Below are 25249 nucleotides of genomic sequence, written 5' to 3'. Positions count from 1 at the left end.
CAGAGAGCCCAATGCAGGGCTCGATCCCAGGACCCTGGAATCGTGACCTGAGCTGAAGGGCAGAGGCTTAACCCACTGAGCCACCCAGGCGCCCCTATACATGAATATTCTTAGCAGCATTGTTCATAATAGCTAAAAAGTAGAAACAACACGAATGTCCATCAACAGATGAATGGATAGGGGTGTCTGGGGGGGCTCGGTGGGTTAAGCATCCCACTCTTACTTTCCGCTCAAGTCATGATCACCAGGTCATGAGATTGAGCCCCTTATTGGGCTCTGTGCTGGGCGTGGAGCCTGGTTAAGATTTCTCTATCTCCCTCCGATCCTCACCACCCCCCCTAAAATAAATATAGATAAGTGGATAAACCCAATGTGGCATTAAAAGGAATGAAGAGAAGTAAGTCGTAAGTTATGGAGCTGCGGGTCGGGGGGGGCTGATCTTTCACTGGAAAGATGTGTAAGGGATGAGAAAATTCAGGATGGAGTCCTGAACCTCTTGCTCCTCGGAGGAAGGGAAAGGAGGGGGCTTCAGGAAATGAGGCTAAGTAGGAACAGCCAATGGCGTAAAAGAAACCCATGTAGTATGGACCAGCTCAGACCAAGAGAGGAGAGTGTTCTGGAAAAGGGAGATCAAGTTTGTCAAAGGCAGCAGAATGGGCAGGAGTCTGCCTGCACCTTTAGCCGAAAAGTCAACGGTGGGCTCTTAGGAAGCCTCCCCGAAGCAGGGGGGAGGTGTAGTTAGGTTGAAATAGTGGGAAAACAAGCATGGAGTTTGGTATCCCGCACACCCGGGACAGTCTCAGCTCTGCTGCTCATTGCCCAAGTGACATTAGGAAAGACACTGAGCCTGCCTCCTCCACTCCCAAGTGTGGAGAGCCCGGATGGCCTTAGGTGGAGGAGGAGACTGAATACTAGCCTGTGCAAACTGCCTGACGGTGGTGGGCTCAGTCTAGAGAGCACTCAAGTCTCAATCTCAGGGTCACGAGTTCAAGTCCCATGTGGAGCACTGAGTTTACATAAAAACACACACACACACACACACAAAACAATAACTAAAATGCTGAATAATAGCAATAAATTCTCATTTTAAAAAAGAGAGAGAAGTTCAAGCCCCAGAGAGAGACAGCCAGCTGTGTGAGCTTGGTCAGTTTCCTTAACCTCTCTGAACCTTGGTTTTCCGGAGGGAAGCATTAGTAAAATATTAGTAAAATCAATCGGCTTGTTGCGAGTTAGATCAGAACATGCAAGTGAAGCGTGTGGCATGGGGCCTGGGCACAGTCGGGGCTCTAGGAAGAGCTGGATGTCCCCTCTGGCTCTCAGCCCTTGCCCTGATGTATGCCCATGTTCGGTGACAATGGGGAGCAGCTCCCACAAACCAGGTTCCCACAGGGCTGGGCCAGGCGCCTAAACATCCGTTCAGGTCAGCCAGCCCGGAATCAAACGGGCCACCAGGAGGGTTCAGACTGAGAGCAGAGCTTTGGGCCTCAGCTGTAGGGGGGTGAGTGTGGTTGGGGGCGGGGAGCCTGCAGCCTTCCCTCAGCTTGTCCTGGCTTCCAGCCTGGCAACATGATCACCCCCTTGACCCCGAGAGGGAACAACTGCACTGGGCCATCCCAGGACTGGTATCCCGCACAGAAGTCCCGCTTAACCTTGAGCAGCTGCCCTGGCCACCCCAACAGCTGGGCCCCGCTGGCCATAAATCACTAATGACACCAGCTCCTGGCAGTGGGGGTGGGGTGGGGGAGCAGGCAGGGGCTCGGAAGCACGCCCCCTAGTCCCCAGATCCCATCCATTCCATTCAAGCCCAGGGTTGCAGCTTTGTGTCCTCGGAGGCAAACTTTTTAAAAATATCCACTGGCCTTAGACACTGCAACAGAAGCGAGGTGGACGAACAGGGAGAAGTTACATCACGGCAGCCAAGTTGGAAACTGGGGAATCTGACTTGAAAGTCACTCATTCACACTCGCTGTGGGGGCAGCAGGGAGGGCAGGCCCCCTCTCTGGCCTGGGGCTCCGGGTCCTCTTGCCTCTCCCCTCTCCGCAAAAGCTGGAGCGTCCCGGAAGCCAGCTAACCCCCAGGTTCCACCCAGCGAATGCAGGGCCGGGGAGCCACAGCCCAGGGAGCAGGACACACGCCCCAGGCTATGTGAGTGCAGACACCAGAAGACAGCCTGGATTTTTCCCTTATCTGATGAGAGTGAATTCCAGGCAGTTCACCCACGTGTTTACTTTGCTTGCGTGTGATTTGTCTAGAAACATCTGAAATGGCATTTTTCCTTTAACATCATGAAGGGCGGCAGAAAGGAAAAAACAGTATTAATGGTCACTTACCATGAGGTTTGAAATGGCAAAGAATCGGCAGTGGATGAAAGCACACGGGGGTGTCGACTAGATTCTGGCAAACTTCGCGGGGATTTACATCTTGAAAAGACTGGGAAGAAAAGTGCAAACAGTTGTAGGGTGCCGGAATGATTTGCTTGGAACTGTCCTTGGCCAGACTAACTTAACCTATGGGGTCCGGATAATGGTGGCCTTGGAGCATGGTGGTGGCCCGGGAGGGGTCTGCAGGGGTCCTAGTGACGTCCTACCATCCACCAGGTGCTGGGTGTCTCAGGTGCCTGTTCGTTTGTCAAGCTGTACACTTTAAGTTCGTGCACTTTACTTCAATAAAACGTTCACTTTAGCAAATGTTTGAGCATGGTATCTTCTTTTCTGTAAACTATAAAATATTTTCAAAGGTACTCACAGGGCAAAAGTCACTCTAAGGATTACCTAATCCAACTCCACTGATGAGAAAGGAAGGCTCACAAAGAAACCGATCACTGTGCACATTGAGGCAGAGGCAGAACTGAGACCTCAAGACTCTTCCACTTCCGGGGCGCCTGGGTGGCTCAGTGGGTTAAAGCCTCTGCCCTCGGCTCAGGTCGTGATCCCAGGGTCCTGGAATCAAGCCCCGCATCCGCATCCGGCTCTCTGCTCAGCAGGGAGCCTGCTTCCCTTCCTCTCTCTGCCTGCCTCTCTGCTTACCTGTGATCTCTGTCTGTCAAATAAATAAATACAATCTTTAAAAAAAAAAAAAAAGACCCTCCCACTTCCATCGCAGGGATCCAGGTGTCCGCTGCAAGTCTGAATTAAGAAACCTTGTAGAGCTATGAGTTTTTGTTTTTGTTTTGTTTTGTTTTGTTTTTTTAAGATTTTGTTTACTTGACAGAGAGATAGATCATAAGTAGGCAGAGAAGCAGGCAGAGAGAGAGGGGGAAGCAAGCTCCCCTCTGTCTTCGACTGGAACCCCGAGCCGAAGGCAGAGGCTCAACCTACTGAGCCACCCAGGTGCCCCAAGCTATGAGGTTCTTTTTTTTTTTTTTTTTTTTTTTTTTTTAAGTATTTATTTATTGGAGCACCTGGGTGGCTCAATGGGTTAAAGCCTCTGCCTTCAGCTCAGGTCATGGTCTTGGGATAGAAGCCCGCATCAGGCTCTCTGCTCGGCGGGAAGCCTGCTTCTCCCTCTCTCTCTCTGCCTGCCTCTCTGCCTACTTGTGACCTCTCTCTCTCAGATAAATAAATAAATAAATAAACTTAAAAAAAAAAAGATTTATTTATTTATTTGAGAAAGCGAGTGAGGGAGAGAGACATAAGAAAAGCAAGCAGAGCAAGAGGCAGAGGGAAAGGGAGAGAGAATCCTTTTCTTTATTTTAAGATTTTATTTATTTATTTGACAGAGAGAGATCACAAGTAGGCAGAGGCAGGCAGAGAGAGAGAGAGGAGGAAGCAGACTCCCTGCTGAGCAGAGAGCCCGATGCGGGACTCAATCCCAGTACCCTGAGATCATGACCTGAGCCGAAGGCAGTGGCTTAACCCACTGAGCCACCCAGGCACCCAGGGAGAGAGAATCCTTAAGCAGACTCCCTGCCAAGTGCAGAGCCTGACTGGCGGGGATCCCAGAACCCCAAGATCATGACCTGAGCCAAAACTAAGAGCTGGAGGCTCAACCAACTAAGCCATTCAGGTGCCCCCAAAGGGCTATGATTTTATTGAGCTCTAAAATAGTGATAACATTCTCGCATCTTTTTAGGTTAAAAAAAAAAACAATATTATTTTATTTAGTTAGTGTTTCATTATGTGTACAAAGCTCCAAATCCAAGAGGTATAATAAAGGTTTAAATGCAAAGCCTCCTTCTCAGTGGTTCTTAGCATACCCTATCCCACCCCCCACACCAGGTGCCACTGCGGAAACTTCTGTGCATCTTTGTGGGGATAGTCAGTGTGTAACAGACACTCTCCTTTCTTATTTACACAAAGGGAAACATCCTGGATACACTGTTCTACACCTCGCTCCAGCTACTTACTAACACAATATATTGAATCCTGTTCACGGTAATATACTTAGCCCCTTTTTAAAAGCCTACAGAAGACTCCTTCTTTTGAACTATTTATTTATTAAAGATTTTATTTATTTATTTGACAGAGAGGGAGAGATAACAAGTAGGCAGAGAGGCAGGCAGAGAGAAAGGGGGAAAGCAGGCTCCCTGCTGAGCAGAGAGCCTGATGCGGGACTTGATCCCAGGACCCTGAGACCATGACCTGAGCTGAAGGCAGAGGCTTAACCCACTGAGCCACCCAGGCGCCCCTACTTATTTATTTTTAAGTAATCTCTACAATCAACCTGGGGCTCGAATTCACAACCCTGAGATTAAGAATCATGCATTCTAGGGGCGCCTGGGTGGCTCAGTGGGTTAAAGCCTCTGCCTTCGGCTCAGGTCGTGATCCCAGGGTCCTGGGATCGAGCCCCGTATCGGGCTCTCTGCTCCTTGGGGAGCCTGCTTCCTCCTCTCTCTGCCTGCCTCTCTGCTTACTTGTGATTTCTCTCTGCCAAATAAATAAATAAAATCTTTAAAAAAAAAAAAAGAATCATGCATTCTACCAACTGAGTCAGCCAGGTACCTCTCACGTGAACTATTTAAACACATCTCCTTTTAGGAGACATCTGGATTGTTTCCAAGAATTTGATATTATATCAATGCTGCAATATAGAGACTTTTTCATATTATTTTGCATACATGTAAGTAGGTCATAGGACCGATTCCTAGAAGGACAATTAGTGCATCAAGGACATGTCCATTTTAAGTTTTAATACATAGTGCCAGATTGCTAACTGCGACTTGTACCATCTTACAGTTTCACAAGCAAGGTATCAGAGCACCTGTTTCCCTACCTTCTTGTAACACAGTGGCGTTATCAAACTCTTTGGACTTTGCCAATCTGACAGATGTAGAAGGATGTGTCAGGCTAATTATGATGTACGTTTCTCTCATTATGAGGGAGACTGAACATTTCTCCATTTGTTTGATTCATTTATTTTTTTCATTATGAGAAGCACTTGTCTATTCTCTGTCCATTTTTTTTAAATTTTATTTTTATTTATTTGACAGACAGAGATCACAAGTAGACAGAGAGGCAGGCAGAGACAGAGAGGAGGAAGCAGGCTCCCCACTGAGCAGAGAGCCTGATGCGGGCCTCGATCCCAGGACCCTGGGAACATGACCTGAGCAGAAGGCAGAGGCTTTAACCCACTAAGACCCCCAGGCGCCCCCTCTGTCCATTTTTTTATTCCATTTTGTATGGGGTTCTTGGCTTTGCACTATCAAATTTTTCTTTAGAAAATATAATTTGTTAAAAAAAAAAAAAAGGAAGAGAATACGAACAAAATCCCACCCCTTCAGCACCAAAATCAATTATTTTTGATGTGGTCCCTTGATGCTCTTCTCCATAGGCATACATTTAGTTTTTTTTTTTTTTTTAACATTATGACAAAAATTAATACTATCAACCATTTATTGAATAGTTTTTGGGTGCCAAGCATTGCAGCATTGTAGCAAACATTGTAGGGGTACATGAAATTTCTAGTTCTGCTTTTTCCATATCATGTAGCAGTGGTGGTTTTTCATGTTGCAACATTGTCCCTATGATTCTCATTTGTAATAGCTCCTCTGTGTGCTGTCAAGATAGTGTATGTACTATTATGTAATTAGCCATTCTCTAATTGTTAACTTTTGGTTGCTTCCATTGCCTTATAATTTCTGTTTAGTAAACCCTTCACATCTATGTTAAAAATTAAATTATTACATTGAGGGGTGCCTGGGTGGCTCATTTGGTTAAGTGTCTGCCTTCTACACAGGCCATGATCCCAGGACCGTGGGATTGAGCCCCGCATGGGGCTGCCTGCCTGCTTGGCGGGAAGCCTGCTTTTCCCCCTCCCTCTCCCCCTGCTTGTGTTCCCTTTCTCGCTGTGTCTCTCTGTGTCAATTAAATAAATAAGTAAATAAATAAAGTCTTTAAAAAATAAAAATAAGGGTGCCTGGGTGGTTCAGTTGGTTAAGCGACTGCCTTCAGCTCAGGTCACAATCATGATCCTAGAGTCCCAGGATAGAGTCCTGAATCCGGCTCCCTACTCAGCGGGGAGTCTGCTTCTCCCTCTGACCCTCCTCCATCTCATGCTCTCTCTCTCTTTCTCATTCTCTCTCAAATAAATAAATAAAATCTTAAAAAAATAAAAATACAAATAAAAAAATATAAGTGTGGTTGTGAACCCGAAGTGGTCACCATTACATGTGTTTATGTATGTAAAAGCTTGTTTTGCAAAAAGGCTTACTTTCTTTTATTTTTCTAAGTAAAATGCTTTTATGAAATGTCAAGTGCAAAAAAAAGTATAAAATTACATATATGATATGATTGCAATCATATTTAAAAAAATGAAATACCCCGCACCTGGGTGGTGCCATGGGTTTAAGCATTCGACTCTTGATTTTGCCACAGTCATGATCTCAGGATCATGAGATCAAGCCCCCTGCTGGGCTCCTCATTCAGCCAGGATTCCTCCTGGGATTCTCTCTCCCTTTCCCTCTGTGACTCCTCCCCCCACGAGCATGGACACACTCTCTCTCTCTCTCAAATAAATAAATAAATCTTAAAAAAATATATACCAATTAAAGGGAAAGAAAGTCTCTTAAGGAAATACAGAAAAGTTTACAGCTCTGTTACCAAATTTTGCAATATAATATTAGCTTTACAATGAAAACCAAGACATAAAAAAAATAATTTTTAGGGAAAGAAACCACAGCTGCCATAATAATCTGAATTAGGGGCCAGAACATTTGGGGAAGAATTTCTGGGGTCCACACGTATGGTGGGCTTATCCCAAACCACATGGCAGCACATTAGTTGATGGCCGTGACCTACACACAGCCAATGTTAGAATTCAGCCCAGGCAGGATCTTTTTCCCTTGCAATGACACAGAGCAGAATTGACGTTAGATGTGGGCAGGGACAGATGGGAAAGAGGCTTCCCATAGTGGAGGTTAATGTTCATCTGCTTCCTGGACAGATAAAAAAAATTATAGGGACAATGTTATCCAGCACTGCACAAAAAAATCATTGAATCAAACAGTTGTGATTATAAGTGATTCCCCATTCCCATGTTACAGAGCATTTTTTAAAAAGATTATTTATTTACTTATTTAAGAGAGAGAGAGAGCACAAGCAGGCGGGAAGGGCAGAGAAAGAGGGAGAAGCAGACTCCCCACTGAGCAAGGAGCCCGATGTGGGGCTCGCTCCCAGGATCCTGAGATCACGACCTGAGCTGAAGCAGACTCTTCACTGACTGAGCCACCTGGGCAGCCCTACAGAGCTCTTTTTTATTTAAAAAGTGGACAGGTGAGGCGAGCTGTGGGAGGGATGGAGAGTCCCAGAGCATGAAAGAGAAGACAGCAGAGGTCTGATGAAAAAAACAGGGAACAAACACCCAAAGGGTAGAGATCGTTCTGGTCATTGTGACCCAGCAAGCCCACGAGGGCATAGCACTTGATTCTAGTGCAGAAAGGCCCCAAGTCTTGCCTGTACCCCGGGAAGTGGTCAGCCCAGAACCGACAAAACCCTGGCATCCCCAGTGCTCCAGACTGAAGGGCTCTGCCACTCTAGGCGGGAGCTCGTGCGGTCATAAGGGTCTTTCTTTTCTTTCTTTCTTTCTTTCTTTCTTTCTTTCTTTCTTTCTTTCTTTCTTTCTTTCTTTCTTTTTTTAAAGATTTTATTTATTTATTTGACACAGAGAGAGAGAGATCATAAGTAGGCAGAGAGGCTGGCAGAGAGAGAGGAGGAAGCAGTCTCCCTGCTGAGCAGAGTGCCCAATCCCAAGCCTCGATCTCAGGATCCTAAGAGTAGGCTTAACCCACTGAGCCACCCAGGCACCCCACAGGGGTTATTTCTTTGCTGCATTGGTGAATGGATGCTCTCAGCACCCCCAGGTCCTCTTATCAAAGGGAATCACCTAGCTCCTTCCCAGAGAGCCCCTCCTCACTCGGGATTTTGCTTGACTAGATAAATTTGTGAAAGTGTTGTAGATTGTAGCTTTCCCTCCGCTGTGGCTCTGAGGTTTTATCACTAACAAATTTGGTTGCCAAGGCAACCATGCAGCAGTTTGGTCTCCTGACACCGACCCACCTAGGCTGGCTTAAGTGGCAGGAGTCTGAGGTTGTGTTTGGCATTTTGTGAACTCTGACCATGAAGTCCCCTCCCCCTCAAAAAAATCCAAAGGGAAGTGACCACTCTGTGTCTGTCAAGGGTCATGCTTCCCTGTCTACATCCAGTTCTTTCTCTTTTGTCTTCCTCCCTGCAAATGCAGAAACGGCCAGCGGGAAGAGTCGGAATTAGAAGGAGGGGCGCGGTATGTCCAAGGAGAGGTTCAGCCATGAGCCCAGGAGTGATCTTTAACCCCAGCTGCTCTCCACGGCTTGCTTGCTGATGTCCCATCCATTGCCTTTGGCACTGTGCTGAGCTAGGGCAGCTGGGGACTCCGGGGGAGGTGGGCCCCCAGGGAGCAGGGAGCGGCCCTAGATGCTGTTCAGCCGCCTTGCCCTAGGTGCCAGGCCACACCAGCCAGACAGGCTTCTTTCAACCCCAGCGAGAAATGACAGCTCCCTACGGTCCAAACCCACAGCACCCAGTACCTACCGCACTGTGTTGAAATATTCTGTTAGTTGTAGACCTCCCTATAGTGGAGGCCTGCTTTTGTTTTCCTAACACCTCTCTTTCCACTGCCAAACTGACCCAGCACATCCCAAGGTGGGATGCCCGCCCACAGGGCCTTGACCACCACCTAACTGCGGGGCTGAGCCCATAGTCCAGGTTTGGACAATAGTGGCGCTCCATCTCCTGTCCAGAGTGACCGGTCAAATGGGCGTGTAGCCCACCTTGCTGTAGGGACACTAGGAGGGACAGGGTTCTTCTTTTAGGTTGTGATCTGCCTTTCCCACCAGGTAGAGATGGTCTGGCTGTGGCCAAAGGGAATGAAACAAACATGCAAAGAGAAAGAGGGACAAGCAGAGACAAGAAATGGGAAAGCCGCGTCTACCCTGTGCCATCTGGCTGTGCCTGCAGCCAATACCTGTCCTGGGCATTGCTATCGCCTGGATCAATGCATTATCACCCAGTTTCTGCATCAGTTCCTGATTCCAATTCAAGATGAAGCTAGCTAGGGGCCCCTGGGCAGCTCAGTCATTAAGCGTCTGCCTTTGGCTCAGGCCATTATCCCAGGATCCTGGGATGGAACCCTGCAGCGGGCTCCCCGCTCTGCAGGAAGCCTGCTTCTCCCTCTCCCACTTCCCCTGCTTGTATTCCCTCTCTCACTGTCTCTCTCTCTCTGTCAAATAAATAAATACAATCTTAAAAAAAAAAAAAGTTAAAGCTAGATATACCTCTTCTGGCTGGGTTCCAGAGTTACCAATTATTGGAATGATCAGTTACCAACCATTATTTGGATAAGTGAAATGACCCAACATCAGTGACTAAGTCGAGCCTAATACTCAAGTGAATGGTTCTCAAGCCAGGTGACATGGGTTTGTAAATTCACTAGCAGTATGTCTGGCTGCTTATTTAACTTTCTCTAAGCTTCATTTTTCTTATCTATAAAATGAACATCAGGGACATAATCATACATATACAGTAAGAACTCAATACATGCACATCAGTAGAATCATAGGAGTATTGTAGTTTCAGCAGATTCTAATAGCACCCAACACCTGGAGTGAAGTCCGACTTTGGTAACTCTTTATATCATACTATTTTTTTTAAAAGATTTTACTTATTTATTTGACAGAGAGAGATTACAAGTAGGCAGAGAGGCAGGCAGAGAGAGAGAGGAGGAAGCAGGCTCCCTGCTGAGCAGAGAGCCCGATGCGGGACTCGATCCCAGGACCCTGAGATCATGACCTGAGCCGAAGGCAGCGGCTTAACCCACTGAGCCACCCAGGCGCCCGTATCATACTATTTTTATACTGTTAATATTTTTATTCTGTGTATTTATTATTTTCATTGTTGGCTACTGTTATTTGCTACAATTAACATTTTTATTATTTTTTTGAGGGGGGAGAGGGGCAGCGTAGAGCCCAGTGTGAGGATCGATCTCACGACCCTGAGATCATGACCTGAGCTGAAATCAAGAGTTGGACACTTAACCACCTGAGCCACCCAGGTGCCCTACAATTAACATTTTTACAAGATTTTATTATTTTTCAGTAATCTCTATACCTAACACGGGGCCTGAACTCACAACCCCAAGATTAAGAGTCATAGGCTCCCCCGACTGAGCCTGGCCGATGTCCCTGAAATTAACTGTTTTGAAGGCTCACCACGTGCTAGGGACTGCATTATTATTGGAATAATAATAATATTATTGGAATAATAATAGGAGACCACGTGGGTGGTCTCCTAGCAAGTGTGTGTGGCCAGAAGTGTTTTAAGCCACCATAAAGAGGGTGCTTCCATGCAAATGCCCACAACGGACAATTCTAGCCTTTCCTTCTCTCCCTTGCTTGCTCTCCCTGATGGGTAGAGGGGTGAGGGTGAGCGCTCGACAATCACTTCATGGTAGTTGGTATCACTTTAAAATGACTGGCAGGTGCCCATTCCCTTTCTATTCTGCCTGTGATGGGTGAGTAGCGTGGGAGGTGGCTGGTCTCACTCTCTTGCAGCTTGCCTACTTTTTATTTTATTTTTTTAAGATTTTATTTATTTATTTGACAGACAGAGACCCCAAGTAGGCAGAGAGGCAGGCAGAGAGAGAGAGAGAGAGAGAGAGAGGAGGAAGCAGGCTTCCCTGGAGAGCAGAGAGCCCGATGCGGGGCTTGATCCCAGGACCCCGGGATCATGACCTGAGCTGAAGGCAGAGGCTTTAACCCACTGAGCCACGCAGGCGCCCCTGCAGCTTGCCTACTTATCCCTGCTGGGATGCACTGGGGACCCAGCTGTCTTCATTGCAGGCAGGGAGAGGAGGAAGGCTGGACCGAGGTCCAGGCCTAAGTCAAGTTCTCAGCACAACTAACCAAAGCCCTGGGTTATGTTCTGGTTTGCCCAGGTTCATAAGAGTAAAGTAACAGATGAGGATTCTGGTATATGGGCTTGGCAGATGCAGAGAAGGGAGACCGAGTGAGAAATAATGATTTAAATAACGGAGGTGATCCTACCCACCCTCCATCTCAGTGACTCTCTGGCCCGGAGTGTGGAGAGAGAAGACCCAAATCGTCAGGTTCTCTGATCTACTCGGATCCCATATGCCCCTTGGAGTGTGGGCATCTCCCTACTGGAAGTGATTCTAATGCCTAAGGACGGGGGTTTTTCCAAAAACATTAGCCTTCAGAGGTAAGCTAACAGCTTCTTCTGGTGCTTCCCAGTGGTTTTCTTTTACAAAACAGGAAAAGACCCTGGTGGTATTGGACTCACTGTGGGGCAGGACAACACCCCACCTTCCCAGGGCGTCTGAAGAATGGCTTTAACCAGGAGCAACCTTTACCTTCACTGCTAGCTGTCACCGAGTGCCTGCTGTCCATTTCGGAGGTGGCCTTTGTCTCTGCTGCGTGGGTCAGAGCCCTGCGGGGAAGAAGTGAAGAAAGCATTCCAGGGCCATAGACACTAAGTCACTTGTGCTCAGAGAGGGTGAGCATCTTGCCCACTTTGGCGCAGCAAAGTGGTAGAGCCCAGATTCAAAATCAGGTCTGCCTGGAGGCACAGGCCCAGCTCCCAACCACCTGAATGCCTCTATGGCCTGGGTTAGCGGTTTGTTCAATCTCGCTCTACGGAACACAAATCAGTGATATGACGGAAGCGGAGGGAACAGGTAACCATCCAGCGCAACCTGTCACCCAGTAAAGCTCCCCTCTTTCCAGCATCTTCTGGATGCTCATCAGCTCATCTCTGTTCAGATACCTTGAGGGATGGTGAGCTCATTACCTTCCTCCAGGCCTCCCAACTCATGGTTAGGGATGCTTCTTTCTACTAAATTCAGCTCTGACTAAGGTCCTAGCTCAGCCTTCGGTACCCTACCCACTTGTCTACCAAATTCACACGCTGTCTTTCACTTACCTAAGGCCTGTGTTCCCCCAGATGCTTCACTTACGCACATGTCTTGTTCTTTCATGTGCCAAATGCAGAGACACACACAGCACTCTTACTACCCTCAGAGTGCTCCCAGACTAGAGGGGGAGTGGCTGTGGACGGAGGTCATGGGGGAAAGAACAGAGCTAGGGAGGCACTGAACCCGGCGGGCATGCTGCAGGAGCTGCCAAGCGGAGAGACTCCCGAGCGAGTGATATGACGGAAATGCTCCCCAGGACGGTGCTCTCCGGGTTGGGTCTTGTAGGAAAGATCCAGATTAGGCCAGACGACCACCCAGGCGCCCCTGGCTTTGTAAAATCTTGATTTTTTTTGATACTGAAAAATCAGGAGACGTCACAGTACAAGCTGGCCTGGTGGCCTCTCCTGAAAATGTCAAAGATCTTGCAGCGTGGACCTGACACATCCTTTGTGCCGAGCAGCCGCCGCTCCAGACACAGCCACGGTCTCCCAGCCCACTTCTGTCACTCACACGGTCCTGATGGGCTCCTGCTGTCATCTGTGCGGATGCTTGCACATCAGCCGTCCCATTCAGTTTCCTCTTCACTCTCATTAAGAAAACTTTTAATGCTGGGCGCCTGGGTGGCTCAGTTGGTTAAGCAACTGCCTTCGGCTCAGGTCATGCTCCTGGACTCCAGGGATCAAGTCCCCCATCGGGCTCCCAGCTCCATGGGGAGTCTGACCTTCTCCCCTCTCATGCTCGCTCGCTCTCTCCCAAAGAAAGAAAGAAAAAAGAAAACTTTTACTGCAGTGATTCCCTATGTGAAGGAGGAAGGAAAGATAGCCTCATAGGAATTTTTCAGACGACGTGCGTATCCTGGAAAGCCTCCCCCTGTCCCTTCTCTCCCCACCCACGGTCAGAAGCCCCGCCTCACCCCTGCCACACTGGCAGGGCCAAGTGTGGCCCTTCCGTGGACCACGAAGTCTCCCTGATCCAGCAGGAAGATGTGTCTACTCTCACCTCACTCAACAGCGGAGATTCTCCCCCTTCTCGCTAATCATCACTAAAGGCTGTCACCTAGCAACATAGCACCCATCGGGATAGCAACCACACACCAGTTCATTCATCCCTCCAGCAGACATTGACGGAGCTGCTCCCACGCCTAGGATAGTCAGGGACTCAAAAAAGATGCATTGCATGAATGAATGAAGACACAGGGATGAATGAGGCCCCAAAGGAGGTCATACTCTGGGCAGGAGAAAAACATTTTTTTTTAAAGATTTTATTTATTTATTTGACAGAGAAAGAGAGATCATAGCAGGCAGAGAGGCAGGCAGAGAGAGAGAGAGAGGGAAGCAGACTCCCTGCTGAGCAGAGAGCCTGACGCAGGGCTCGATCCCAGGACCCTGAGACCATGACCTGAGCTGAAGGCCAAGGCTTAACCCACTGCCACCCAGGCACCCCAGGAGAAAAACAGATTAAAAAAAAAAAAGTTGTAATACAAGGTCTAATAAATGTGTGTGCGCATATGTAAATTCCACAGATGAAGCCACAGTCCTGCATAGGGAAAGAAAGAGGGATAGTTCAGTTAGGTCTCGAGGAGGAGTGGGAGTTTGGTATGACAGGAAGAAGGAACAGGAGAAGCCATGTTCCAGGGCACAGGGACATCACGGGTGTCACAGGCAAAGGCCCTGAGGTATGGTACCGCATGGCTCGTCTGAGCTCACAGCAAAGTTCAATGTCAACAGAGCAGAGGGTAAACCAAGATTCCCAAAATCCATATCCACAAGGTTCAAGCCTTGTTCAGGGCAAGATCAGATGGTTCTTTTGAGACACAGGTCAGGCATGCATCCCTGCATGGCCTACTCTAGGCACAGGGACTGGACAGCCCTGGTCAGTAAAATGCTTGTAGAATAAAGTCGAAGATAGAACGGAAACAAGAAGGGAAAACAGGAACCGTTCGTAGGCCATGCACGGCCAAGATGCTGTCTGGGTGGTTCCCCAAATACTTTCTCCCTTGTTCCCTCAAGGTCGTCACACAGCACCGCCTGGCCTTGTCTCCTTTCTCGGTCTCAGTGTTCCTCTCCTGCCTTTCCAGTCTTCCAATAGCTGTTTAGCTCATCTCCTACATTAGTTTCTCCGGGTCAAAATAACCAGTTTGGTTTCCGTTTTCCTGCCTAGAAACAAATAAAGGGATTCATGAACAGAGAAACAGATCAGCACGAGTGAAAAGGAGAGCCCACAAAATGAGGACGGTGGGGTAGGCAAGGCCAGATCATGCAGGGCCTGTGGGCTGTGTGACAAGCCAGGGGAGGGGCCCTCCGGGGCCTGGGACCTAGACTTCAGCACTGGCAGAACCTGATCAGGTCCTTGAAGCACTCGTCGTTCCTGAGCACCCCAAGGTTTCCCAGGGCAAGCACCCAAGACTCTCGGCCTGAAGCACCTTCTCTGATCACAGGGAACATGTCTAGCCTGATCGCGGACACTATGTAAATGCCAGGAAGTGAACAGTCCTAAGAGCAGCCCTCAGATGGTGGGAGGTGGGCGTCACTGGGCAAATGCCGGGCTTCCTCACTCCTAGAGAGAAACAGTCCAGAGGAAAGCCCTGCACACCTCCTAAAGGGAGCCTGAGACGGGGTCCTGGTTGCTCACAGGGGTAATGGCACGTTCCTGTACCCGTATATCAACCACACCCTGTATGCTACCCTCCCCTGGGACCTCCTGGGATCATTTTCACAAAATAAACTGTCTGCCTTCAAACCCCTGCTTAAGGGTCTACATTTGATGGGATCTAAAATAAGAGGTTACCAGATGTGGTTCCAGGAAGTAAGCTCTCCAATGGGATTTTGGAACCGGATCACGTGTCTGCCAGGTGTGGTCGAGGACAGTGTTATTGATGTTACGTGGGATGAGAGCGCCCCAAGGGTGCCGTACCAGCGCGTTAGCAGGACTCTTAACTTCGGGTAGGTTAGAATGGGATACAGGGAGAAGATTCGCCAGAGCCCAAGACAAATCAATAACTTGAAAAACAAGAGGGCAATGGTCATTATAAGGATTATGAAGCTGGTTGACTGTCTTAACGGCCATTAAAGCCCAGAAGGAAGAAAATAATGGGCTCAACTCAGTCTGCTAGCAACTCAAAGCACGATATGAAAACCAGAAATCTGGGCAACCCCCTTGGGGCCCCTTCCTCCTTGAGAGCTTTGTACTACAACTTTGCTATGGCTCCATGAAACTTGCTTTGCTGCCCACCAAAAAAAAAAAAAAAAAAAGAAAGAAAGAAAGAAAAAGAAAACCAGAAATCCTCAATGATAGTGTCTAAAGAGACCCTCATCTCCTGCAGCCAGAGAACAGACAATGCTGAAATCAGACCCCAGGTTTTACTTATAAAATTCACAGCTCCTGCAAGTCTCTCTGCTAGGGACTGGGGAGGGAGGGAGTGGAGCTCTAAGAACGGGATGTGACAATGGAGCAGATTCAGTGGAGAATCCTAAATACCCAGATTCACCATGTAGGACAGCAGCACCGGGCCCCTCTCTTTCGTGAGAGGAACACAGCCTCCATTACCTGGAGACCTCCTAAAGGCCTCACTAGAGGCAATTGTCTTGTATAAGGATACCTGCCCTCTTTGAGATCTGCCCTTTCCCGCCCTCAAGGTTTCCGGACCAAAAACCAGGGTCAAGTCATACAAAAGAGCTTCAGGACATCGCTAATCTGTTCCAGAAGGAACAAGGCCATGCCTGGGAACGTGTCTGGAGAGCAATGGATCAGGGAGGGGTGGGTTATAACGCTGGAAGGGGAGACTTTACTGATCTGGGAAACACTCTCGCGATTCAGGATTTAGTATTCTGGCAAGGATTCCTGGAACTCCAGTTCTAACAGTCTCCAGAACAGCCCCTCAAAGCTTGGAACAAAGACATCCTACAGTAAATTGGGTAGAAATGTTGGACTTGCCTGGGCAGAGTGGAGAGAAGCCTCAAAAAGCTGAGGGAGGTATGCTAGAATGGATTTATTATGTGGGGCACCTGGGTGGCTCAGTTATTAAGTGTCTGCCTTCGGCTCAGGTCATGATCCCAGCGTCCTGGGATCGAGCCCCGTATCAGGCTTCCTGTTTCTCGGGAAGCCTGCTTCTCCCTCTTCAACTCCCCCTGCTTGTGTTCCCTCTCTCGCTGTGTCTCTGTCAAATAAATAAATAATCGTTTTTAAAAATGGATTTATTATGCAAAACCCAAGAATCGGCAGGCTGACTACCGTCTCTGGAAGATACTGTCTTCACTGAAGCAGCTCAGAGTCAGAGGTCAGCACTGCAGAAGAACAGCAGTAGCCGTGCTGTGGGCCTGGGCCTACAAAGGTCCTGGGCTCCTCAATGTCAGTATGGATGATAGGAGTCTGACTAGCAGAGGCCGGGGGTAGCATTTCGTCATCAGAGGCAAGACAGACACAATGACCACCATAGGGAAGAAAATGCGAATGGCAGGCAATCAGATGGCCTTTAGCACAGAGATCTGTGGTGATGGATGGCTTTGGCAGATGACTGAGGTCAGCTATGAGGTTGGAAAATCTACATTTCTCACCTATTGGGTGGACGGGAACTGGTTCTTACAGCGGAACCCATCAAAGGAAGAGCAGGTCAGGGTTCCTCTAGGAAGGACCCTGTAGGGTCGCAACAAGTATATACACCAGAGGCTCCCCAACTTCTCCAAAAAGACTTTTAGTCACTTATCAGAATAAATGAACAGAGGAATGCCCAGCTTTTTCGAGGACTCTTAGATACAGTTTTGAGTTGATGTCGATCCCAGGAGACCCAAGTGCCATCGCCGCCCTGGGGCATTGGAAAGCTGGCAGTAAATGGAGTTAATGGTCCTCTAGCCATTTCCCAAATCTTGGAGCGATCAGAATGGATCTACTTATCGGCCAGCAGAATCCACCCATTTATTCCTTAACCCCTGTGTTTGGAAAGACCAGGTAGAGGTCCCTGAAACTGTCTGAGTCCTTCCTTTGGTCAACACAGCACATCAGAAGCATTCCTACAGCCTGGGTGGAATGGAAAAGATTAGGATCATGTTTAATTCACGGGACTAGCCCTTGCAAAAGCCAGATGGATCATGAAAGTGAACTACCATAACTTGACCAAACGGTAGCTCTAATCACAGCTGCTGTGCCAGACGCAGCGTTTTTACTGTAATACAACAACACAGCCTCTGGTACTCGGTATGCAGCTATTAATCTGGCAAACGCACAGTTTTCAATGGTGACTGAAAAGCAAATTGTATTCATCTGTGATGAACAGCAGGCCACATTCCCTGTGTTACCCCAGGGCTACGTTAGCTCTCCTGCTTTCTATCACAATATAGTCCTAAAGAATCTCCATCACTTTGACACTGATCCTAGCACATACCACATCTCACATTTTGAGCTGCTGGTCTGATAGAACGCTAGGATGATCTCTAAAGGACACAGCTGTGCTGGGAAGTGCCCCAGTCTTCCGTAGCAGGTCTGTAGCTGTTCACAAAGTGGTGGTGGGAGTATTTTTTTTTTTTTTTAAAGATTTTATTTATTTATTTGACAGACAGAGATCACAAGTAAGCAGAGAAGCAGGCAGAGAGAAAGAAGGAGGAAGCAGGCTCCCCACTGACCAGAGAGCCCAATGCGCACCTCTATCCCAGGACCCTGAGATCATGACCCAAGCCAAAGGCAGAGGCTTTAACCCACTGACCCACCCAGGTGCCCTCCAAACTTCATTTTTTTTTTTTTAAGATTTTATTTATGTATTTGACAGACAGAGATCACAAGTAGGCAGAGAGGCAGGCAGAGAGGAGGAAACAGGCTTCCCTCTGAGCAGAGAGCCCGATGCGGGACTCGATCCCAGGAACCTGAGATCATGACCTGAGCCAAAGGCAGAGACTTTAACCCACTGAGCCACCCAGGCGCCCCATCCAAACTTCATTTTTAAAAGCTCTGAGTTCTCAGGGGTTCTGGTTTATCAAGGTTACTTTGATATCCCATTAATTTTTAATCCTGAACAAGCAAGTAATAAGAGGTGCCACGTGGGATCCTCTAGGTTCGGGACGTCGCTTTGCTGCCCGCGCTATAACCAACAGTTTGGTTTGGCAACTGAGGTGAGTCATCCGGGCTAGCAGAGTAAGCTCTTTGTTCACCAACTGAGAAATGCGAAATGTCCAGACTCTAATTCAGCGGAGCCCTAGCCACTTCCCCTGATGTTCGCTCTCCTCCCTTGGGAGCTAAGACCTCCCATCCAGCTGAAAGTTGTGGGAGGAGGAATGAGAAGCAGATGTAGTGCTGTGCACAGCCACTCCTGTTCCAGAATTTTGAACGGCACCGTGCCTAGATCACAGGTCTAAAGCATCGTGTAAGACAGACACCATCCTCTCAGGGAGTTTTCGACTGATGCCACAACAGGCATCAGTAGGGCCATTCTGCCATTCTATCAGGCCAGCTGGTTCTGTGTGATGGGGTACACAGTCATATTAGTGAATTCTGGGGGTACCTGATTGGCTCAGTTGGTTAAGCATCTGCCTCTTGATATTGGCTCAGGTCATGATCTCAGGGTCATAGGATCGAGCCCCTCGTCAGGCTCTGTGCTTGTGGGGAGTCTGCTTGTCCCTCTCCCTTCCACTCTCCCCCCAACTCACCCTCTCTCTCTCTCAAATAAATAAATAAAATCTTTAGAAAAAATTAGTGCATTCTATGCACACATGCTCACAGCTGCAATTCTGCTGCTAGGAAATGATCCCCTTGATCAAAGGTATTGTTGTGTGGAACACCACGAGAGTGCCTAAGGCATTCCAAAAGTCCATGGACGGTGGCGCTGGCAGAAACACTGCAGGCAGGGAGGGTACACCTTATCCCGAATGCATATTTCTTCCAGTGAGGGCAAACTGCTATCTCCTTCTGAGGAGTCCAACAGGTGGCTGGTTGGTCCTTTGTACGGGGGCAGGGGGGCGGAGGACATCAGGGTTGGTCTCTGCTGTTGGGAGGAGAAACACTCAGGGAATGCACTAGCCAGGTCAGTTTGAGGAGGGGACGTCCTTGCTATTTGTTTGGTTCATGTCCCCGATCACTGCCACGCAGACCCATTGGAGAAGCACCAGCGTGGCCAGGGAGAGAGGCTGACTGACATCCACAGAATGTGTCATTTGTCCTCCTGATTCCTGAGAGCCAGGTCTGCGGCAGACGGCCTTCGGAGAGCATTCACATGCTCATGGGACCCAGAAACGCCCACACAGAGCCCATGCTGAGGAGTCCATTCCCAGAAGCCCTTCCCCAGATCTCCTGTCACCCATCTTCCAGGCCTATGCTGCACAGGAGTCCAATTTCCAGTTACTTCGAAGCTCAGACCATGTAAACAATGAAATAGTCTCCAAGTCCTGCCCCTCATGAGGATTTCTCTTCACCACTGACTGGGGCTGCAATGCTGAGGGGGTGATGGGTGAAAGGCGAGCGGGGACCTTTATACTTGAAGGATCTGGCTGAAGATAGCGGAGCAGTCACACAGAGACAACCAGACCTTATGTGACACCGTGGGAAGTTCATGACACCATTGTGTCATCAGCAAAACCCAGAATATGGGAACTTCTAAAAGACAAATGATTTGGTTTCTTTCTTTCTTCTTTTTTAAAACATTTTATTTATTTGAGAGAGAGACAGAGTGGTTGCAGGCATGAGCAGAGAGGAAGGGCAGAGGCAGAAGGAGAAGCAGATTCCCCTCTGAGCAGGGAGTTGTACATGGGGCTCCATTCCAGGAGTCTGAGATCATGACCTGAGCCCTGGGCAGACACTTAATCAACTGAGCCACCCACGTACCTGTGATTTGGTTTCTTTAAAAAAAAAAAACTTTAAGGGTGCCTGGGTGGCTCAGTGGGTTAAAGCCTCTGCCTCCAGCTCAGGTCATGATCCCAGGGTCCTGGGATCAAGCCCCCATCGGGCTCTCTGCTCAGCAGAGACCTGCTTTCTCTCTCTGCCAGCCTCCCTGCCTATTCTCTGATCTCTGTCTACTCTCTGATCTGTCTGTCAAATAAATAAATAAAATCTTAAAAAAAAAAAAAAACTTTAAAGGAGGAGGGGTAAGGGTGAGGAAAGGGAATGTTATAGATCAATAAAGTCTAAAGAGACATACCAGACCAATGCAATACATGGACCTATTTGGATCCTGATTGTAACCAACCAAGTTTTTTTTTTTTTTTTTTTTTTTTTTTTAAAGATTTCATTTATTTATTTGACAGAGAGAGATCACAAGCAGATGGAGAGGCAGGCAGAGAGGGAGATAGAGGGAAACAGGCTCCCTGCTGAGCAGAGAGCCCGATGCGGGACTCGATCCCAGGATCCTGAGATCATGACCTGAGCCGAAGGCAGCGGCTTAATCCACTGAGCCACCCAGGCGCCCTAACCAACCAAGTTTAAAAAGAGATCATGTATGGGATAGTGAAGAAAATGTGAACACCTGTGACCACATAATAGAAGATATTAAGGAATTATTGCTAATTATTTTTAGGTGTGATAATTACACTGTGGTTATGTTTAAAAAACACCATCTTAGAAAAACAACTAAAATCTACTAAAAGATTGAATCCTTATCTATCAGAGATATATGCAGAAGTCTAAGAGTGAACTAGAATGTGTCCTGAGATTTGCTTTAAAATTAGTAGGCAGGGGTGCCTGGGTGGCTCAGTGGGTTAAGCCTCTGCCTTTGGCTCAGGTCATGATCTCGGGGTCCTGGGATCGAGCCCCACATCGGGCTCTCTGCTCGGCAGGGAGCCTGCTTCCTCCTCTCTGCCTGCCTCTCTGCTTACTTGCGATCTCTCTCTGTCAAATAAATAAATAAAATATTTAAAATAAAATAAGTAGGCAGGCATGGCTGAAACAAATTGGTGGTATGCTGATAATCACCGAAGCTAGATGATGGGAATGAGTTCATCACATTATTCTTTCTACTTTTGTGTAAGCTTTACATTTTCTGTATCAAAAGCTTGTTTAGGGGTTGATTTGTTTGTTTTAAGCAGGTTCCACACCCAGCCCGGGGTCCAAGGTAGGACTGAACTCACAAGCCTGAAATGAAGACTCCACCTGAAATCAAGAGGCAGACTCTGAAACCGACTGAGCCACCCAGGGGCCCCTGTTTTGTTTTGAAATGTTCCTTGTCCCCATGCCTTCTTCCACCTCCAACTCTAGCTTTTTTCCACATCAAAATTTCTTCAAAGATTAACTTATCACTCTCTCGCCCTCCTTTCTCTCAAGTCTCTGTGTTGGCTTTCAGTTGTCACTCCTTTGAAACTGTTCTTGCCAAGGTCACCAAGGGCGTCCATGTTACTAAATCCGATGGTCAATTTCTTGTCCTCCCCTTCCTTGACCTCTCAGTGGCATTTCACACTGTTGATCCCTCCCTCCTGCAGGGAACACTTTCTTCCCCTGACTCCTGAGACAGCACACGTCCCGGTTTACCCTCCAACCTTCCTGGACTCGGTCCACACCAAGTCCAGTCCTAGGATTCTGAATACACTACTGGCTCTCAACTCCCAGATTTGTATCTCTAGTCCGGCTCTGATCTCAGAATTCTCAAGCCACCTCCATGCTGCCATGCCCATTTGGGTACCTAAGAGGCAGCTCAGAGGTAAGTAACATGGCAGAGCCTGATTTTGATTTCCCTCACTCTCCCATAATATCTGGTCCCCACTGCATATCTGGTCTCCACTGCAGTTAATAAAAGCACCGCCAGCCGCCTAGTTTCCCGTTCTTCAAGCCTCGTTCCTTCAAGCTCCCTGTTCAATCCATCAGCAAATCTGGTCACTTTGACCTTCAGTGAGTGCCCTGCATCCCCCATCTTCTCATCAGCGCGCTGGCTCCTCCGCTCCAGCTCTTGCCTGGGCAACCTAATGTCCCAGAAACCACCGCCAGGGCTTTTGTCTTTCCACGCCTCCCACCCACTACTTGCGTTTATCTCCATCTCAGCTCCAATCAGCGTCTTTACCTCCCCTCCTTAATGTTTTAATTTACTCAGTTTTTTAAAAAAAAGTTTTCTAAACAAACCAGGCTTTTCCCAAAAACCCACTGGTACTGCCAGGGGGTGAGGGGCACAACTGCACACGACCTGACGCTACGGATCGGTTCCACGGTGACGGGGAGGGGCTGTGGGCAGTGGGGACGGAGCCGGGGACAGACAGAGCCAGACTGTCACGAGTCGGTGCTTGTATCTGGGTGATCAGCAGCTGGGGCTCATTCTACCGTCACGACTTTCGTCTGTGTTAAAAGTTCCCCATTTAAAAAACAAAAAACAAAAATCAAGTAGAAAACTCAAGGGGACCAACTCTTCTGTCCTGCCTTTACTGACAAGAACTCTTGGTCGGGCTCCTAAGGTCAGACCTATTCCGCAGATCCCCAACAGGGAGTTCCGCGAGGGCGGCGCGGTAGCTGCCGGCTGCTGCCAAGCGCCACCCGGGCACCCTCCGCGGGTCCGGGGGTTCCGATCGCGGCGCGGCTCCCGCACCCGGCCGGCGCCCGGGACACCTTTGTGCCGGGCGAGCTGAGGACGCAGCGGCCGGGCCGGAGCTCCGCCCCCGCCGAGGCCCTGCACGTGCCGCGCGGGGACCCCGGGCGCCTCCTCCCCCGCCCCGCCCCGCCCTCCGAGGGCACGTGACCGCGGCCCGGGTTTGCGCGGCGCTGCGACCCCCGACGGCGAGGGGAGTGGTGGCGGCTCGGGGTTCCGGTCCCGGCAGAGGGCTGGGGCTGGGGCTGGGGCCGGGGCCGGGGCCGGGGCCGGGGCCGGGGCCGGGGCTGGGCGGGTGGTCCGCGGGGGGCTCGAGCTTCAGCTCTCTCAGAGGTTCCAGCGAGAAGCGCCCGAGGGCCCGGGGATCCCTGTCCCGGGTCTGCCGGCGAGCGTCCCCGCGCCCCGGACCGTCGGCCCCCGGGGCCGGGTGTGGCCGCCCGCCGCCCGCCGCCGCTCCTCCGCGGAAGCCCCGGGGCGCCGGCGGCCGGGCCGGGGGCTGTGGGGGCGGGGGACGAGCCCGGGGCTGGAGCGCCGCCTCCCCGCGCCCCGCCGTGCGACCTGTGCCCCCGCCTCCCCGCGTGGACCCTTTGTGTCTCCGGGGCGGGGGGAGAGGAAACCGCTGGGGTTTTGTTTGCCCGATCGAGTTCCCTTTTCGAGCGCGCCCTCCCTGCGCCTCCGGCCGGAACCCTGGGCGGGCGGACGCCCTCGGAGAGCGGAGACCGGGCTGGATGGTGGAAAAACAAACGCGTCCCGACCGGGTTGCGGGAGAGTCCCCTGTACGCGCCGCCTCCAGCAATGGCGCCGGGGCCCGGGCTCGGGCCCGGTCACGCTCGGGAGGCAGGTGTGACCGCGGGGGCCCGACGGCACCGCAGAGCGGGCAGGAGGGAGTGCGGGTGGGCGGGGGGAGCCCACGGCCCGAGCCGCCGGCGTTTCAGAGCCGCGAGCCCGGCCCAGCGAGGGGGAGGGGGGCAGGGGCCAGGGCGGGGGTGAGGGGCTGCGCGGAGACCCGGCGAAGTAGAAGGTGGGGGCTGCGACCCACCTTCGGCTGGGGGCTGGGCGGTTGAGACATTCATTCCTTTTAACCACAGACTTGAGAGGAGCCTTCCCCTCCTTTCTCCTCCTCCCCCTCGTTATTTGGGGCCTGGGGGAAGGGGGGGACAGTAAAAGGCACAGGGACAGAACCGGCAGGACGCTGCGGTGGAAGCAGGCAGCGCTTGCACGCAGATCTGTGCGACCTCGGTCGCTTCTCTGTGCCTTGGGTTCTTGGTCTGTGTAATGGGAATGGCGGTCTCAAACAGCATTTGTGGGGCGCCTGGGTTTCTCAGTCGGTTATGCCTCTGCCTTTGGCTCGGGTGACGATATCAGGGCCCCGGGATGGAGCCCCACAGACTGCTGCTTGGGGCTCCCGGGGCCTGCTTTGCCCTCCCAGTCCGCCCCTCTCTCCCTCTCCCTGCGCGCTCTCGCTCTCTCAGACAAACTCTTTAAAATAACTTTTGTGCTTGGCACCCGCCATGCTCCTCAAGACACCCTTACCCTCCTTGCTACTGAAGAAAACGTTGGGCACAAGTCTGGCAAACGAAACATTCAGTTTGGGACAGACCCAGTCACACGGGTTTTCATTCCTTCCTCCCATTAAATATTCGGAGGCTCCTGGCACCAGGCCTGTACTGGGCGGAGGCTGCAGGCCCGGCCTGGAGAAGCCAATAAAACAACCACCTCTTTCCCTGGGGCCAGGAAGTGGGCCCTGGAAGATGGGGGAAGCCAGCCTGCTGTGGGCCCTGTCCTGCCCTGGGCTCTTCTGTGTGTCAGGGCCCAGGAGCTCCAGGTGATCCTGGCTCCCTGGCCTGTTTTTAGAAAAGCCACATGACCTGAACACTGTTGGTGTTTCTCCCAAATGATGGTGAGCCTCAGTGTAGACTCTAAGAAGCCAGACCCTGGCCCCATAACAGGCTGGAAGATTTTTTTTTTCTTGACACCTCTGCATTGTGAAGAGTCCTGAAGGAAACCCCCTTTCTCCCCAAGTCCTGTGATATTTATTGCCTGATGTCTCGGTCCTTCCTTCGTTCAGTCTCCACAGAAGGCTCAGGTGGTCATGTCCAAGGTCTGTCCCCAGCGTGTTTAGTGGGTGCATACTGAGTGAACGGAGGCTACCTTTTGTGCTCCCACAGTCATATCGAATTCATAATCCAGCTGCTGTGTACTGAGTGTCTGTGCTGTGCCAGGTTCACGCTCTCCTGTAGGAGGGGACACAGACTGGCCATTCGGGTCGTTCAGCCAAAAGCGGGCTGCACTCTGGAGGCAATGAGCTTCCCACCACGCCTTGGAGGTCTTGCACAATTCCCATGGCAGCTGCATGGCCTGCTGTTCTCA

General features: G+C 50.1%; 1 long non-coding RNA gene across 2 annotated transcripts in view; it reads right to left on the bottom strand.

Annotated features, from left to right (window-relative positions):
- Nucleotides 1–24016, bottom strand: part of LOC131839521 (uncharacterized) — a 35374-nt gene extending 11358 nt beyond the window's left edge. For both annotated transcript variants that reach the window (XR_009356969.1, XR_009356968.1), the window contains exons 1-3: nucleotides 23919–24016; nucleotides 11839–11915; nucleotides 2331–2430 (exon numbers count right to left, since the gene is read on the bottom strand). This is a non-coding gene — a long non-coding RNA (uncharacterized LOC131839521). The remainder of the gene's footprint in view (nucleotides 1–2330; nucleotides 2431–11838; nucleotides 11916–23918) is intronic.
- Nucleotides 24017–25249: the final 1233 nt, after the last annotated feature.

Source organism: Mustela lutreola, chromosome 8 (genome assembly GCF_030435805.1).
Source record: "Mustela lutreola isolate mMusLut2 chromosome 8, mMusLut2.pri, whole genome shotgun sequence".
NCBI lineage: Eukaryota > Metazoa > Chordata > Mammalia > Carnivora > Mustelidae > Mustela > Mustela lutreola.
The sequence above is the reverse complement of the archived record's forward strand: the minus strand, read 5'-3'. Positions and strand labels throughout refer to the sequence as shown.